General features: G+C 37.3%; 2 protein-coding genes across 6 annotated transcripts in view; one reads left to right on the forward strand and one right to left on the reverse strand.

Annotated features, from left to right (window-relative positions):
* Nucleotides 1–17,853, reverse strand: part of LOC129776181 (uncharacterized) — a 445,403-nt gene that overhangs the window by 85,463 nt on the left and 342,087 nt on the right. The gene's annotated exons all lie outside the window — the stretch shown is intronic.
* Nucleotides 2,181–17,853, forward strand: part of LOC129776180 (uncharacterized) — a 338,043-nt gene continuing 322,370 nt past the window's right edge. For 4 of the 5 annotated variants that reach the window (XM_055781654.1, XM_055781658.1, XM_055781652.1 and 1 more), the window contains exon 1: nucleotides 2,182–3,162. The gene's annotated coding sequence lies outside the window, so the exon portion shown is untranslated. Of the gene's footprint in view, nucleotides 3,163–17,853 lie in introns of all 5 variants that reach the window. The other variant, XM_055781657.1, reaches the window with a different exon arrangement.

The following is a 17,853-nucleotide window of genomic DNA, read 5'->3' on the forward strand; positions in this document are numbered from 1 at the left end:
GCTTCTAATTTTTCATATTGTGGCTTCCTCAGCCGTGTGTTGTCACACACACCACACACCACACACAGGCCGAGGTTTGATAGTTTGAATTACGCTCTGACGGGGAGATTTTTCATCATACAAATTTCTACCGACTTGCACTGGACACGTATGTTCTCAAACTTGTCACTCAAAATATATTCAATGCGTGTTATTTTACATACACATCTCAATCAAGTACACTGAAGCTCCTTTGGCGCGGTTTTATTTTACGCGATTTTTAGAATTTACGCAGTTAATTTTTACGCGGATCTCGGAATTTATGCGGTTTTTTACGCAGCACGTATCAACCGCGTACAAATTCAACTTTTCACGAAATAACCTTTTATTGAATCACTGATTAGTAAAAAGAAGATACAGATATCAAGATTGCAGCATACAAAAAAAAATTGTTAGAATATGGGTTGCATTTTTAATTAATAACTCATTGTTTGTTTGATTTTTATACGGATTTTGAAATTTATCCGGTTTATTTTTACACGGATTTTGGAATTATCGCGGTTTTTTTACGCGGATTTTGGAATTTACGCGGTTTACGCGGCACGCATCTCCCGCTCCTGGTTTAACGACAGTCAAAATCAACATGCAACAAATATTGTAACGTAATCCTACGTGAACTATGCGGTCATGTCTCGGATACAACCCTTCAATTTTTCTCTAGTTACTAGGCGTGGAACTTCATTGTCGTCCAATAAGAAGAATAATACTCATCGGAGTCGGTGTTCCACGTCAAACCCTAACAAGTACAGGTCGGATTCGATTATATACAGATTCGATTATATATTATTCGATTATATACAATGTTGGACTCGATTATATACAGTTTGATTTTTTGTTTGTTTTAAAATAGGACTTATTTCAAGCAAAAATGTAACCTTTCAACGTTAAAGTGAAATTTAAGTGACTATTTTATGTACAGTGGGGTGAATATCGTGATTTTGGAAGATTTTGCTTGAATTTTCACCAGGAATTGTTTTTATCGATATTGCAGCATAATTAAGAATGGTAGAAGTTTGGTATAACCCTAGAATGAATCGCTGAAAACACCGAATAATCGTGATATCTCAGAATTCCGAAGGCTTTCTAAAATATAAACCTATCAATGTGAGAACGAAAGGGAACGACTTCATTCCGCAATCATACATAACGAATCCAGACAAGTGCAATCAAATTAAACTGCCTGCTTCAAGCTTTGATCTTTTGTAAATGTTTATCATCATCAATCGTTTGATGGGGAGATTGATTGTCTATCCGCAGTTTCATACTCACTCAATGAAACTAGCGCTGTCAGCTCTCGGACTTCTAATGAAACAATCAAACCAAACGATTATGTGTGTAGAAACCGCATTCCCATCTTGACACGCCTCCCCAAGCATATGTTTACTTCTAAATGAAAATTTTCACTTCACCAGAGCGAAAGGAAAACAAATGACCACCGGTTAATCCGGAGTTATTGAAGGGTGCGCTTTCGTGAAAATTTGTTTATTTTATCATTATAAACAACAGAGAAAAAATGAAGTCGAGCAGCGAAACGATGTGGTTCTACACAGTGTGTGAATGTTTGCTTACATTTCGTCGCCGGGGAGGAACCAAGGAAAAATCAGAATCTACTATGCGCCCCCTCTTAGCCGCTGGACAGCCATTTGAACAGATTGAACGAACGCACACGGTTAGGTACTTGCGAAATATTTACTAACAATCTGTCATCCTCTCACCGTGGGAAATGTTCTATTGGATGTCGGGCGTTTATTTCTGTGAGTTGAATTTTCGGAACAAGAGCGTCTGAGAGGCCATTTGAGAGATTTAGATAAATAAATAAAATCGGGAGCAGGCATAGAAACACTCGATGGAAAGCGATGGAAAATCTTACATCGATCAACGGCGAACAATCGAGCAGTTTTTCGAGCTGCATTTTGCTGTGGTTGTAGCGGGATGATGATGGGTGGCGGCTAGTTTGAGCGTATTCTAGGCTCTCTTCCCAGAGTGCGAGACCGGTGCTCCGGTTGCGGGAGAGCGCCAGGTGTTCGTTTGCTCTCTCAGCTTCGGTCGGATAAAATCACTCAGCTGTGAGCATGCTTGCCTCCAATGTGCACGTCAGCTGAGAAAAGGATCCGAACGTCACTGGCAGCCATAACCTTTGCCACTGGCTCAGTTTGATTTCAGTAACGTTCACTTGCGGTTCGTTGTGTTTTTCTTCTTATACAAAAAAGGGAGAGGGAAGAAACAACAAATTTCACCTGCGGGGAGCAGGAAGGACCCAGGAGAAGACAGGAAAATAAGTGAAAACAAAATTTGACTCATTAGTGAAGGCATATGGGTATCGATATGTAAATATTTGAACCGCATCATCAAACTTAGTGAAACGAGGGTTGACCTCTGGTGAAAGAAAAAACGTACACACACATACATACACACACCCGAATAAGAAACGTGAAAGCCCCGCAGGAGCGGAGAGTGTAATTCATTTTCCGCTATCATGGATGCTGCGAGTGATTGATCCAAGTCAGCAGCAGCAGCAGCAGCAGCACAAACATACGGGGTGGAGGTGAAGATTTTCATATCCTCCGCGCCTCGGCCACGCTTCCAAATGCCCATGGGTATGCGCGTGAGTGAGTGGGTGTTTCCATAGTGGCCATGAATAAATAATCATAATAATAGAAATAAAAGTAATCATAAAGCCAAGATAGAGAAAGACGCCGGTGACAGGTGAGCTGCAGTGTGTAGTTTTTGGTGTTCGAAGTTTTTCGCTCCCACCTCGTTCTTTCGACGAGTCACGACAGGTGATTGAATGAAATCGAATGTTTCTATGAAGTTAGCGAAGTTACTTCAAGTGTTACGTGGATAATTTGGGGTGGATTTGTGTAAAGCTGTAGCAGTGGTGTAAGTGAAAACCAGAGTCTGCGCCAAGAATAAAAAGTTTAAAAAAAATAGAGATTGCCTCACGTTTATGGAGTGAATGGTTACCGCAATCGAAGTGCAAAAAGAGTTTGGAAAACGTGCGAATAGTATATATCGCCAAATTACAAATTGTGTGCATACGAAGAATTGGAGAAGATAAGTGAATACTTATTAGTTCGAAGAAGGAGCAACACACATAAATTTGAGTCGCAGAAACATTAAAAGGTGATTTATTTCATATATTGGAAACAAATACTATGTAATGCAGCAGACACCACTGTATTATTGCAATATTCAGCTGACTATTTTCAGCCACGAGGGTATTTCAATTTCCCAAAACACAATACCCACATGGGAAACGTACACCGGAATACAAAGTTGTGCAAATAAATCTTCGCTCACACGGTTGAACAAGATAATTAAAATTCATCTTAACATATACGTATGAGTTGGATTGTGGGGCCAGTTCAGAAACGGTTTAGTATTTTTAGCAACATGCAGGAAGTTTAGTTTATCATTTGGAAGAGGAGACATATGCCTTCCAAATAATTACAATGCAGAGTATTTTCCGAATTTCCCACGATGCCTTAGGAACAGTCGTTAGCAAAAAAAACTGCTTCCGAGTATTTCTATTGTAATTCACTATAATGCATTAAATGGTATTGGCCAATACACGTTATAAATGAATAGGTTTACAACTGTTTCTATAGTAGATGAACAAGTGTTTTTTTTTGGTTTTTCGAATGTTTCGTGCCATTGTTGAAATTGTTGAAATAATGTTCTCATCAATAATACTTGTCATTTCAAGTTTTACAAAACAAAAAGGATCAACGGTCAATCAGGTATGCTAAGTGTAGACTTCATCGTGGTCAGTTTTCCCATTGACGGGTAATTGTAAGTGTTACGATACATATCATATAAAAAAAAAAGATTTGTACTAACATTACTTAATTATCCCAATAAGCTCATCAAGCTAATCTCGACACATCGATCTGAGAATGGTTTACCATTTTCTTCTCTTCGAAAACCAAACAGTGTGATTTGCTATAGAAAGCCCGGTTCCTCTCGCATTGTTCCGAACTGTATGGCTGGCAAACTTCTTCGGTGCATCTGAGCAGTGGCATATAATGGCTTCCAGAGGGTTGAGTTTCTCCGTTCGTATTCTGTTAATTACGAGAAACTCCCTGTTCTTACGTTTTTTCCGAAGTTTTCTCCCTTTCATGTCAACAACTTTATTTCTCCGCAGGTTATATTTCTTAGCATGGCTTTAGACGAAACAACGCCATTATTATAAGTTGAGAACTTTGTTGTCTTTGTATTTTAGCATTATACGATTGGTCCGACGGTTATCAACAGGGAACATACGAATAATCTATTGCTTGTTTCGATTGCTCGACTAGTAATCTTTAGTTTTAACATTTTCAACACACACACACGTTCTTTTATTATTTAACTAGCTGACCCGGCAAACTTCGTCCCGCCCAAAATTTATTTTTCGTTATCACATCCACTTTTTCTTACTAAGCGCACGTTCATGGGTCCAATCGTAGAACTGTTCATTGATTGATCTTCTAATCTACCCTTTCAAATTATTTTTTACTATAAAATTTCAGTACTTCTATCAAAACTCGACATTATAATATCATATTATTTTCAGACACAATTCTCGTGCAAGATTTTTCATCCACTTGCAAATAACATGTTTCTCCGTTACATGGAATCAGTGCTGAAAATATTCACGTTCACGACATTCAAATTCAGCGAATTGCTGCCTTCCTTGTATTGATAACCTACTGCTCAAGCGAGAATCGATAAATATGAAACAACACTGTCAATGAACCCCAGTGGAATGAACATCAACATCAGCTTGCCATGAAGTTCATTTTTCATTCCTTCCTTTTCGTCATGGTATTCGTAAGGTCTAAAAAGAAGATCATTGCGTGTTAGTGAAAATCAAAGCATAAAATTCAACGTCACCAATTGAGAGTAAAATCGATTAATGGTAAAGGATGGCAATCCATCACACAAAATTCTTGTTTTTGGCGAGTTCGGCAATAGAATGTATAGAATAACTCTTGCTACGCTTTATGAATTTACTCACGATTGCCCGGAAATGACATACACCACCATTTATATGTGCAATGGGTGACACGTTTTCAATAAAAATTCACTACAAGCGATGAAGATCAACTTAACGCTCGTGATAATCACCTGAAATTATTGACAGTAATGGAAGTGCCTGAATGCAGGCTTTTCGAAATTCGTTCATGCTGTTTTCGATCAATATACCAGACGAAGCTCATGCGTCCCGACTCTTGTGTTATACTCATTATGACAGATATGGTGTTGAGTTTCAACAGAAGAGAATTCATCCGATACTGGAAAAAATCTAATTCCTTCATTCGTGAATAAATTTTGATAATTTGTGGCACTGCATGGAATAAATGTTTGATACAGAAAATATGATAGAATGAAGACAGCCTCGAATCGGACAATTCCTGTCTCGAGTTTTGCTCTTATCAACACATTCGGAGATTCATTTTAATTTATATAGATAGAAGACGATATAGGAGTGCGTTTTATCACATTTAAATCCATTTCCACTTTCGAACGAAGATCAATTTCATTACCGCAAACATCAAATTGTCAGTTTGAAATTGTGGAACACATGCGAATTGATTTTTTCGAATTTTCCCATTTTTCTTCAGAGTTTTCCGAAAATTTTCAATTGTCATGTTTGGTTGGAATGTGTGTTATTTTAATGGAACCCCCTCTCCATTCCAGAGAAAGGATGGATGTCATACAATCATAGAAACGTTTCTTGTACCCGAAAACCCTGACATCCCAAATTTGGCTCCATTTGGTTTATTAGTTCTCAAGTTATGCAGAAATTTGTGTTTCATTTGTATGACCTAACTTTTATATTTTAAATTCTACATGCAAACTTTCTTTTTGTCAATATCTCAACTCCACTCAAAGTTATCGATATTTGTTCCCAAAAAATACGCTCTCTTCATTTGTTTGTCATTCTTTCTGGGGCAAGAATAAACAAAGTTTGTTGACGGCATCTGAAAGAGCATATTCAACTCTACATAATGTGCTATGTTATTTTTTTTTGTTTGAGTGAATTTAAATTGAAATCACGAGTTCTAGGGTGAAAATCTATCAATAACTTTGAGCAGGATTAAGATATTGATAATCCTGCTCAAACCATGAAAAACAACCAAACCATGACAACCATTAGAACTCTAACTTTTATATTTAACCAAACCATGAACTTTACTCTAACTTTTATATTCAAAATTATACCGATAAATTGTCTCCGTAGACCTTATTAAGACCAACAATTTGCGATGCAATATCTTAATCCTGTTCAAAGTTATTGATGGGGTTTCACCCAAGAACTCATGGTTTCAAATTTCATTTACTCAAAAATAACAAAAATAACATAGATTTGAAAAACACATATTATATGTGAAATTTGTTCTTTCAGATCCCGCCAACAATAATTTCCTATGTATGGCCCAGAAAGAATAACAAACAAATGAAGAGAGCGTATTTTTTGGGAAGAAATATCAATAAGTTTGAGTGGAGTTGAGATACTGACAAGTTCTGCATCGCAAAATATTTGTATTAGTAAGCTCTAAAAGTTTTTTGAAGACAGTTTGCATGTAGAATTTGAAATATAAAAGTTAGAGCAAAAGAAAAACGGTTTTTTCATGGTGACCCTAACGCAACTTGGAAAAAAGGTGACCCTAACGCAACTTCCATTTTGGAAGTTTTTCCTATTTAAAAAAAACACTACGTTACTCTTTGGAGAATACATTTTTACATATTCTAGCCAAATTTCGTTTAAGGGGGGACCCCGGTCTGGAAAAACGAAAAAAATGAATTTTTGTTTTTTGCATTTTATGTATGCCCTCATAAATGTTGTCCTGAAAGGATTCTTCGATATTTAATTTCGTTGGAAAGTTACAGCCAAAAGTATAAAGTCACCTCAACGGATATAGTATTGCTGTACAAATTTCAACACACGTTTTTCCCGAAACCATGTTATTTCAACTAGTGCTATCGATATCTCAGAATCTACTCGACCGATTTGGCTCAATTTTTTTTATCAGCATGTAAAAATTAATTCTCTAATGCGTTACATAACCGTTTTTTGATATCCTATTTTTTCGATTTTCTAAAAATCGCTATTTCGAGTTTTTTTCATGAAAAATATCTCATTTTTAACAAAAATGGCCGCCGTTTTGGCAATTTTTTGAAAAAATCCCTATGTAACGCTTTAGGTATTGTCCTAACGTTTCAAAATATGCATTGGAATTTGTTCTACGATACCTCGTTGCAACAGAACTGATACCACCAGCAAGGTACCGATTTTCAGACAGCATCTACGCATCCAGCTGTCAACAGCGTCATAATCATCATTCGTGCACTCAAAAAATGGAAAATACATCTTCAAATATACCTTGAACAATAACCAAAATACACGAACACTTCACTTTATTCGTAACATCCGAAAAAAATCCACGAAAATTCATTATTTTCCGACCTTCCATTTTCCGACCTTAAGGGGTCCCCCCTTGAATCGGCCGTACAGTTCCCGAGTGATGTGAGTGATTTAACATAAATTTTTAATCCATGTTATCTCTCTGGTTAGTACACTTAGTGTTCGGTCTCAATGTTCACTCAAACGTAAACGTAGCGTAAACGGATAAACTTTTAAACTTATTCTATGAGCCGATTACAGGGGGTCTCCGTAGCCACATTGGTTGCGCGTTCGCTTAGTAAGCGATCGATCGTGAGTTCAAAACTCAGGGCCCTCATTGACCATCTTTGTGTTGTTACAGAATAACTACGTCCATGCAACAATAATCATCAGCGATGGAGATCGATCCACGGTCAAAATAAGATCGATTCATCCATACAACTGCTCTGCTCAGCAAAACACATCGGGCTGCTGTTCTATAAATAACTCAACAATGATCAATCAACTGTCTCCGCTGTCCGGTCTAACTGGGATAATGGAAGAACAGAACGAAAACTCTTACGCCTATATGGCAACTGTATAAATGTGTACCATATGCAATGGTGTAGAAGGGAATACTCTAACGCCGAAAACATGGGAACTGTGTAATGTGCTAATTATAGATATGATAAACATGTGACATGTACACGATTGAAATTCGGCTCTGTTACAGCTAAAATGTTAATGAGCCTAAAATAAACAAAAGGGATAAAAAAAAAAATAAAAAAATGAGCCGATTACAGGTACATCCATTTGCTTTCGTGTTTTGAGTAGTGCTAAGCCCGTTTGTATCCGACTATAAACGTATTTCGTTGTCTATTTTATCAGGGGACTCCTTCTTCTGTCATGTTACTAAGTTAAATATAGGGATTAGTCCTTTCACGGTAGTGTTATCTGCTTCATTTTTTTGTATTTGTTTTAAGTAGACATAACACATTTTGTTGTGTGCTTGAACTTACGTTGAGAAGGCAAAAGTTCCACGGGGAACGTTAGTGCCATCCAAGAAGAAGAACACATTTTATTGTGTGATCCTCTGGCATGATTGTTTTTTCTTTTAATTTTAGAAACATAGACACAATAATGGAAACACATCAATTTCTTCCGATAGTGGAATCTTTTATGGTGTCAAAATTAACTTTTAGTAGAAATTTGTGGCGACCTTGAAAAGGGCCGATGGCTTGCGTGATTTTGTAGAAGCAGCTAAAGATGTTTGATTGAACCGTTGAAAATTTCTTTCTCTAAGTGAGTCCTGAGTTCTGAGTTCTGGACGTAGACAAGCTTTTATTTAAATACGTTAACAATACATGTGTTCTCAAATTTGATACTCCTGATAAAGGCATGTGATGATATCTATTTACTTCAGATTTTACTCCAGAGGTTATACCCTGACCTTAGCACAACAGGAGAAAGGAGAAGCAAACATAACGCGTTTGTGTAATGATTTCTTTCTTGTCCCCTATGAAGAAAGATAGCCTTTAGACAAATAGATAAATTTACGGTTTAGAGATGAACCAGCCTTTGGCTGAAAATCTCTTTAATAAAGAAAGAAAAAAAAAAAAAAAAAAGTCCGGTTAGTTTGCTTCTCTAGCTTTTTGAGTAAACAAATTATATTTATTTACATATTCCCTATATTTTCGTAATAAACGTAACAACCGGCTTGCTTTCGCAAGAACAATACACAAAATTGTCATATAACACAAATTGCCTCCTTAGTATAAATGCACGCACTGTACTGATGGTGCATTGCGCATGCCTTTTTAATGTTTTCTGTAGAACATTACTACTAATGTTAAACTTGAAACATTTTTATGTGTAAATTATCGCGATTGATATATACAACAAACTTTCTTCCGTTTGGAAACACGTTAAAAACATGTCAAACAAAACAAAATATAATGAGTAAAATGTTTTTTTTTCATGAGTCTCCATTCAAACATACCACATATACATGCTAATTTCTAGAGCGAACGATTTATGCGCAAACAATCCGCGTGGAAGTAGAATAGCAACTAGTGAAAATGGTACTTTTTTCTTCTTCGTCTTCTTCGTAATATAGAGGCGTCAAACTTTAATGTTTATGCTCGTCCGTTGATCGCCCGAGGTTCAACGGACATTGAACAGAAAATCGTTTAGAATCATTTGAATACTTTCATTGAATAAATTTCATCTGATTTTTACTCGTAGGGCAACACGGGGTGAGTTGGACATACGGGGTGATTTAGACCACCCCTTTATCTCAAAAAGTACTGCTCAACTTGGATTCTTTATAATGTTATCTTTTTTTATTGTTGAACCGTATGTAACTAACGTAAAAAAACTTTGGTAAAGCTCAACAGGTGGAAGGAAATGGTAGCATGAACACAGAAAGCACTTTGATTGTCAAAAAATGTGAGCTTTCCGATCGTGGTTTCAAGGTTTTTCCCGCTGATTAAACAAACTTTTCGTGTATTGTGCAGTAAAGTTCTGGTCGCCTACAGAAGAGGAACATTTTGATGCAGCGAAACTGTAAATTTGATAATAATAAAGAAAATTAATTACATTTTGATTTTTGCATATTGTGTGGGTGCCATGGTGCTCCCTTGGCCGAGTGGTTAGCGTCATAACTAACATGCCGGGTGTTCGGGTTCGATTCCCGTTCTGGTCGGGGGAATTTTTCGTCAAAAAAATTTCCTCCGACTTGCACTGTGTTCACGCGTATTCTAGAGCTTGCCACTCAGAATCGTTCAAGGCGTGTTATTTGGCATAGAAATCTCAACTAAGTACTAATAAAAATGACGCAAGTAATACTACGTTGAGACGGCGAAGTTCCTCTAGGAACGTTAGTGCCATTGAAGAAGAAAGAAGAAGAGAAGTGGGTGCCATGGACACGTTTCTGTGGGGTGAGTTGGTCCTACAGATTTGAGGTTTTTCTTTGGTCTAATTGATTCCAGATGCCGCTGAATTACAAAAAAAGGATGGGCAGTCAACGTTGGAAGAAGGAGGAGCTTGAAAGAGCAACGCAGGCTATCAAGAACGGATTTTCTTTGACCAAGCATCGAAAGTGTTTTAAAATGCTCGAACAGTGAAAAAATCCATGCAGAATTCGGAATGGTCTCAATCCAATTTCTCTGGTCTGAAATCTGGCCAAGACACCTGGTATCGATCCCAGAACACTGTTACTAATTGTAACATTATTCCAAAGTACTTTACATAAACATAAGTATGTTTTTTTCGATGAAACACACACTGGACCAAATCACCCCACAGATGGTCCAAATCACCCCACATCAAATTTAAATGTCCAAAAATCATCACTTTTATTTTATGATATATTTGGTAGTATAAAGCTTGATATAATGATCAAACATTATTGATTGAGAGAAAACAAGTGTAGCTTAGTATACAATGTGACATTTTTTATTCAGACCGTATTGGTTTGGAAATATTAGGCGATTTGCTTAGGTGGTCCAAATTCCCCCCTTTTCCCCTACTCGTGTATTCTTTTGCTGTTTAGAATACGTTCCAGGCGGAATTGCCATTAGGACAAATTTATGGTACGCATATCGGTATTGACATGCCAGAAGCTCCAGCTCCAAAAATGGGTACTTGAAATTGTTATAAAGCGATTGCTTAGAATATGTCACTAAAGATTAGAACATCAGCAGAACACTTTATATGTAACCATATGGTATGTAAACTTTCGAAAAGGTATCGGTAATTTGACAGAATGTTTCACCGTAATGATTGAATTACCAAAAAAAAACCTTTCAATACTAGTCAGAAAGGAAACATCTCAGGTAGTGTGGGCACTTTTCAAGTTCTAGTATGCTAAAGAATGTATTGATTATGCGTGGAAAAAATGGATTTGTTTATTCTCAAACTAATAGAATGCTCCCGTGGCCGAGTAGTTAACGTTACACATAATTATGTCGGGGGTTTGGGTTTGATTCCCGTTCTGGTCGGGGTGTTTTTTCGTCAGAGGAATTTCTTTCGATTTACTCTGTGGTCGCGCGTATTCTAGAGCTTGCCACTCAGAATATATTCAAGGTGTGTTATTTGGAATAAAAAATCTCAACTAAGTGTTATTCAAAATTACGCAAGTTAACACCTGCGTTGACACGGCAAAAGTTCCACTGGAAACATTAGAACTGGGAATGTTATTCTAGAAGAAGAACATAATGACACAGAAAAATGTTTTTTCGTGATGAAACCGAAAATGATGCAAAAGGAATGTCTAGAAACTTCATGGTATAACAAAAACATGAGCGCTGCGGAGAACCCTGAACGAGAGCTTACATACTTCCAATAGAGTGCATTCAAAAATTTCCGGGACTACCGCGCGCTAAAATCGGGAAGTGGAACTATCTCTGCGCGTGCGGTCCGACCAGTACCGATCTGGAGAATGGTTTTTGCACACCGCGATTTTGGTAGCGCAGTTTCTAGCCAAACGAAAGGTGACTGTCATCACCAGTGTTGCCACAAGTACAGATTTATCTGGAAAGGTGCAGATTTTTTTTCGCAATTTTTGGTACAGATTCTGGTACAGAAGTTTTCCGCATGTGAAATTTTTTACATTTGAACAAAGCAACATTAACCCTCCACAACCCAACCCCGCCTTTAGACGGGCTTCACGGATTTTCTTTTCGAATTATCCAGACATTATTTTCAATGTTCACCCCCACTAGAACGTCTTCAGAATATTTTCATCTATCACACATACATATTGGTTTTATGCTAGCAGCTTTCTGCTAGGAGTATTCTATGTTGAAAGTCGGAAATTCGAGATAAAAGTGGAATGGGTTTTTTAGACAAATAAAAAATTTGGGTCTTAGAGGGTTAAGGTACTTTTACGCCGCAGTATCGCTTAGTGCGGCTGGTCATAAAATTATTTACAATCCAATAATTGATCAGTTTCGAGTTAGGACGGAATTTCTTACAAGGATCGCCTGAAAGGATTCACGTCGGACGGTGCGACCGTGATGATGGGAGTTTAAAATTCAGTAATGCGCTTGATAAAAATCAATTGCCCAGATCTAGAAGTCGTCAAATGTATATGTCATTCATTGGTTTTGTGTGCTAGTTATGTATGTGAGAAAATCCCTGACTATCTTGAGCATTTTTTGAGGGACATATATACCTATACATCCAATAGCCCAAAAAGGACTAAAGAATTCGAGGTAATTCAGGAAAGGTATGAAGTCTAGATTCAGAAAACAGATGTATAAGCATCTTTCAAACACAAGAATGACTTGAAAATGTAAATATAGTATTTGTAGTAAATAAATGAGTATTTTTTCATGCTAATAAAATAGATTTTTTTCTACAACGAGTATTTTCGATGGTACAGATTTTTGGAAAAAAAAGTACAGATGAGAAAGATTTTTAACCCCTATGGTACATATTTAAATGTGGCAACACTGGTCATCACCCATTCCCCCTATTTTCCAGACCTAGCCCCGGCAGACTTTTTCTTGTTTTTCAAGCTAAAGTACGCTATGAAAGGAGACCGTTTTGACGATGTTCCAGACATTCAACGAAATGTGACGCGTATTATGAACTCCATACCGGCTGAGCGGTTTAAACGTGCCTTCCGACACCACTACGAACGTTCAAACATTTGTGTGGAAAGACAAGCCCTATATGTAGAAAACTAATATCTAATCTTTTAGGTATATCGTTTTTTATTTGTTTTAAAAAATAGTCCCGGAACTTTTTGAATGTACTGTGTAGAATATCCAGATGAAGGGCTGAGTTTTTCTAATATTTTTCGGGTTATGGAAAAATTTTAATGGAATGACTTTAAATAAGTGTTTTCTAAAATATGGGGCACATTTTCTGTGATTAGCCAAGCATATTGGCATGATTAGGGAATATGAAAATTATGTTACTTTCACATTGTGATTTCTCCACATAAAAATTCCATGCAAAACACTAGCGAGCGCCGGGTAGCTAGTGAACTACCTTTCAAATGGTATAAAATAGTAAACAACCATACGTTTCCATTGATTCGAAAATCAATCAGACGCACCGAAAAAAAAAATTCAACGTCGACGGCGTGAGTAGAATGTCGGGGATAATTATTCTATCCGTATACCATCCGCAGACAACGTCAATAATTCAGTTGATTAACCCCCCAATTATCCCGAGCCGAATATGTTACAAACATAGCCATCGTAACCCTATTATCGAATACAGCTATAGCAACCCATCGTTAAAATATCTGCTGTATCACTTCTTCCTCATTATGCGTGGGCTTCGGAGCGACTGACATTTGGCCGATTGTGTAATCCTTCGGAACATCCCACTAATCTCTCCAAAAAAAAAAAGAACAGAATGCATTCACCATTTGTGCTTATGGACCGTTTCTCCGGGCGATGGTTATTCGCTTTTCCGGAGGGGGCGTATCAACAACTCAACAATGCGACTTCATGCAGGCTCAAGGTCAGCATGTGGCCTTATTCCAGCCGTTCCCGCAACATTTATTACATTCCGAGTAGCAACTCGCGCGCGCGGAATTAGGGCAACTTGATGAGATAATATTTCTTAATGATTTTGATTCATTAGTTTGGTCTGGTACAAAATGAAGAAAGGCCCCTGTTGAGTCGACGAAGTGGGGAGCGCCGATGGGAGGATGAGCAAACATTTTATAACTGTCATCATTTGCTACTTTACCTCCCATCACCGTGAACAGTTTGGCCCCGTAGGGAAAGCGAGCACTGAACCGTGTTTGGAAATTCAGCTCCCGATGGTAATCGGAAATCAGAGTCACGTAGTCTGCCAACTAATTCGATGTGTTTTGCGTGTAATGCAAACACAAACGAACGCCTCTATCACCGCGGTCACGGGTTTCTTGTCCCAGTTGAAGAGGCAGCTTTGGTTGAAGGCAGTGAAGTGCGCTATTGATCCCTCCAGACAAAAACAAAATACCAATTTGTTACCCCACCCGGAACGTGCTCCATGTATTATTGTTTCTACACCGCCCTCTTGGAATATTTATGCGAGAAAGAGAACGCCTCCATCGTCAAGCAAATCACTTTCCAATCAGAACATATCGTTACACTGCCTCTACGTACGAAACGAAACCTTTCAAGTGTTGGTTGTCTTAAGTTTTTTTTTTCTTGTCCGAACTTATAATTGAAGCACCTCAGTGTGAGAGGAAACGAAAGCTTTTATCTTTCTTAATTGATAGCAGTTGAAGGAGAATATACAGGGCGTGAGAAGTATAATGTTCTTCTCTGAATAGTTCGGTAATAGGTCGGATTATTTTTGGCAAATGGATTTGACTTTCTCGGAACAATACGTGACTCAATTCGTTTTGTCTGTTACTATATTTAGCCAATGGCACTTGCCATTGTGATATTTGTTGTTCCCGACACAATCACGGCCGCACTCGTTCCGTCGAAAAAATCATATGTACATATGTAGGCTCAAACAGAAAAAAGTATAATGTCGTTTTTCCAACCATTCGACTTCTACGAAGGTTGAACCCCACCAATCGGCCGTCAACCCGCTAACCTGGAATAGAAACCTTTCATAAAAGAAAAATGTTTTACATTGGTTTTCGCGATAGGGTTTCACTCGAATGGTGCATATACATAATCTAATACTGCTCGAAATCAGTTGACCAGATTGTGACAAAAGACAAATCAGATGCAATTGAAATACAAACGAGCAAATTGAGAGCAATCGATTCACAAACATACCAGATGTCTACCAAAGTGAGCAAGACTTTTTCAATATAATGAGATGTTCGGAGTGTCCGGTTGCGAAGAATGGCGAAAAATAAGAACGATTGTCATATGGTGTAGAAATATTATATTTTTCTTTGGACATAATTTTTATCTTCTCGATAGCAAGCGAAACTTGCCAGTAGTCCTTTTTAATGAAGCGCACACTCAATTAGGCAGAATCGTCGAATACCAATTCAACAATTATTGAAAACAGTGTGGGAGAATGAGAAACAAACAATGAAAATAGAAAGCCTCGTTGTGTGATTGCAATTAAAAAAAAAATTATCCTAGACAAAAACAATATGTCCATTCATCATATTCATTCTATCATATAATTTTAGCATAGAAAAATCCGGAGTACAAAATTCGAAAACATTAATGCCCATGATCGTATAGTTGACGTAACCACCAAACCCATCAATGATGGGTTTACTCATTCTAGTTGTTTTTTCGCCTGAAATAATATCTATTAACATTTCCATAGAAATGATACGTTCTGTTTATTAAAATTATCAGCCAAAATAGGGCTGAGCAGATTTTTTATTACGTTTACTTTCATTATCAGTTCAATAGAAAAATTAGAAATTTAGCATTATGAGATGCTTTGTTACTTTGTATTTAATCCTACTCATTATCAGGATATTTGTTATAATCCTTTTTTCTGTCCTCTTCATTCTGGTGAATGTAACTTAACGGCTTACGTGACATTTAGGAAATTTTTGTATTGATAAACACATGGGATCCATGCCTTTTAGTGCCAACTTCGGTTCAAGAAACGATGATCCACATCGTAAACTAAAATATTTTGATCGGATTCATAAGCAATATTCAGGTTTTCCGTTAACTAATGTTCAATTTAAATACATTCTTAAAAAACATGTTCATAGCTAGTTACTTCTCTTATTTCTTTTTGGAAGAATTTTAGTTCGACGTGGTGAAACTGACAAGTCATTTTAGGCTATCTATACGATGTGTCATCAATCGGAGCTAGTCAAAACCGGAACGTGCCACTGCCGATAAAACTACGCCTCTGTTCTGGAATGTGAGTTTAATATTTCTAAACCAAGATGGTGGAGTTGACAGGTGGCTCGTAACTTACACTATTTAGAAAAGACTTGCTTTGATCGTGGTACCGCCACTGGCGCATAATTTGCTTTGTTTTTTGTGCTGGTTCATAACGGCAATCAACCGTGCAGGCGTAACTGTAGTCAATGTTTAGTGTTGCTTGGATACGATCTATGTAAATAAATTTAAACATACGGGATACGTCCGAACGGCAATTCTGACATTACGTTTTACCTTCCACTTCACTTTCCTTGTACACAACCACGAAAATCATCGGCATTTTTCAGGGTCACGAGCAGGCATCCCAATAGTACAGCCTACTGTGTGTATGGGAGAAAGAGAATGGATGCATAAACATTGTCACTGTCACGAGCGGGTAATAATCGTAAACGCATGCATTTGATTTCATACCGACTAAGTAAGAATGCTGTACGTTTGGAATTCCTGCTTCCACACATGCCACTTCCATTAGGAGCATCCATTCTAACGTCGATTCTACCATTCACAACTACCACAAGGGCCACTTGCAACGTATTGGTCATATATCGATTGCATTCTGGATCTACAAGAGCATTAAAACTTAATAACCGAACCTGCCGTAGACGAATGTGCAGAATACATTTTCGATCGATCGTTTAATTTTTCGTGAATTCGAGATGATGGTGAAAATTTGTTGTACAAAAATGTTCTTTATTGAATTTCGATAATGTTTGTTCTTGCCGACAATAATTTTAAAGTCCTACGTTAACAACGCGGTCTGGTTTTGGACACCACCCCATATGATTTTTCACTTTCCGAGCTTTTATCAAGCGCAACAAATTTGTCAACACTCAGAAAGCGTGTACCACTCCAGCCATGCTCATAATCTCAAATTCCGAATACCTCATTTTTAAATGTTAATTTACTAAACTTTTATGTTATAAATAATTTAATAATGAAAACACAGACATTCTTTGAAGTATAGGCTTCATTTTGACATCATTTACAGGTATCGATACAGTCAGGGTTATCAACTATTTTTTGAAAAATCAGGGAGAATGAAAAAAAAAATCGGGGAAAATCAGGTTGTCCGAAAAGTTCGTACTCATTTTTGAGAAAACAAAACTATTTTTTTTTAATTTTATATGCACAGTGTTGTTTTGCAATTAATTCAGGAAGTTCTGTAATCTTTCAGGTAGCCTAACAATTCTAAACATCAACTTATTATGGAAGCTAATTTGTCCAGTTGCGAGCAGTATTTGTGGGAATGTATCGACTGGTTGCTTGGTAGAAGCATACAATACAGAATACCTCTCCAATACCACCTGAACGAGATCATAACTTTTTTTTTCATGTGAAGACCGGATCAGTCGGATTGTTTCAAATGACCCGTTTTCATCACCCGCCACGATTTGCTTTAAAAAAATCGACGCATAGATGAAACGCACAAGACGTAACGATTTACGTAACCATGTTTAAACTATATTCTTCAAGAAATAAAACCCTTTTTAATAATAATTAAAGTTGAATAAAAACGTTGTTATACTTGGATGTTATTTGCTGCGAAAATGTAATGAAACCTGTATCGTTTTCAATTTAACTGTACATAATTTTTGGTCGCTAATATTCCTT

The sequence above is a fragment of the Toxorhynchites rutilus genome, chromosome 3 (assembly GCF_029784135.1).
Source record: "Toxorhynchites rutilus septentrionalis strain SRP chromosome 3, ASM2978413v1, whole genome shotgun sequence".
Classification (NCBI taxonomy): Eukaryota; Metazoa; Arthropoda; class Insecta; order Diptera; family Culicidae; genus Toxorhynchites; species Toxorhynchites rutilus.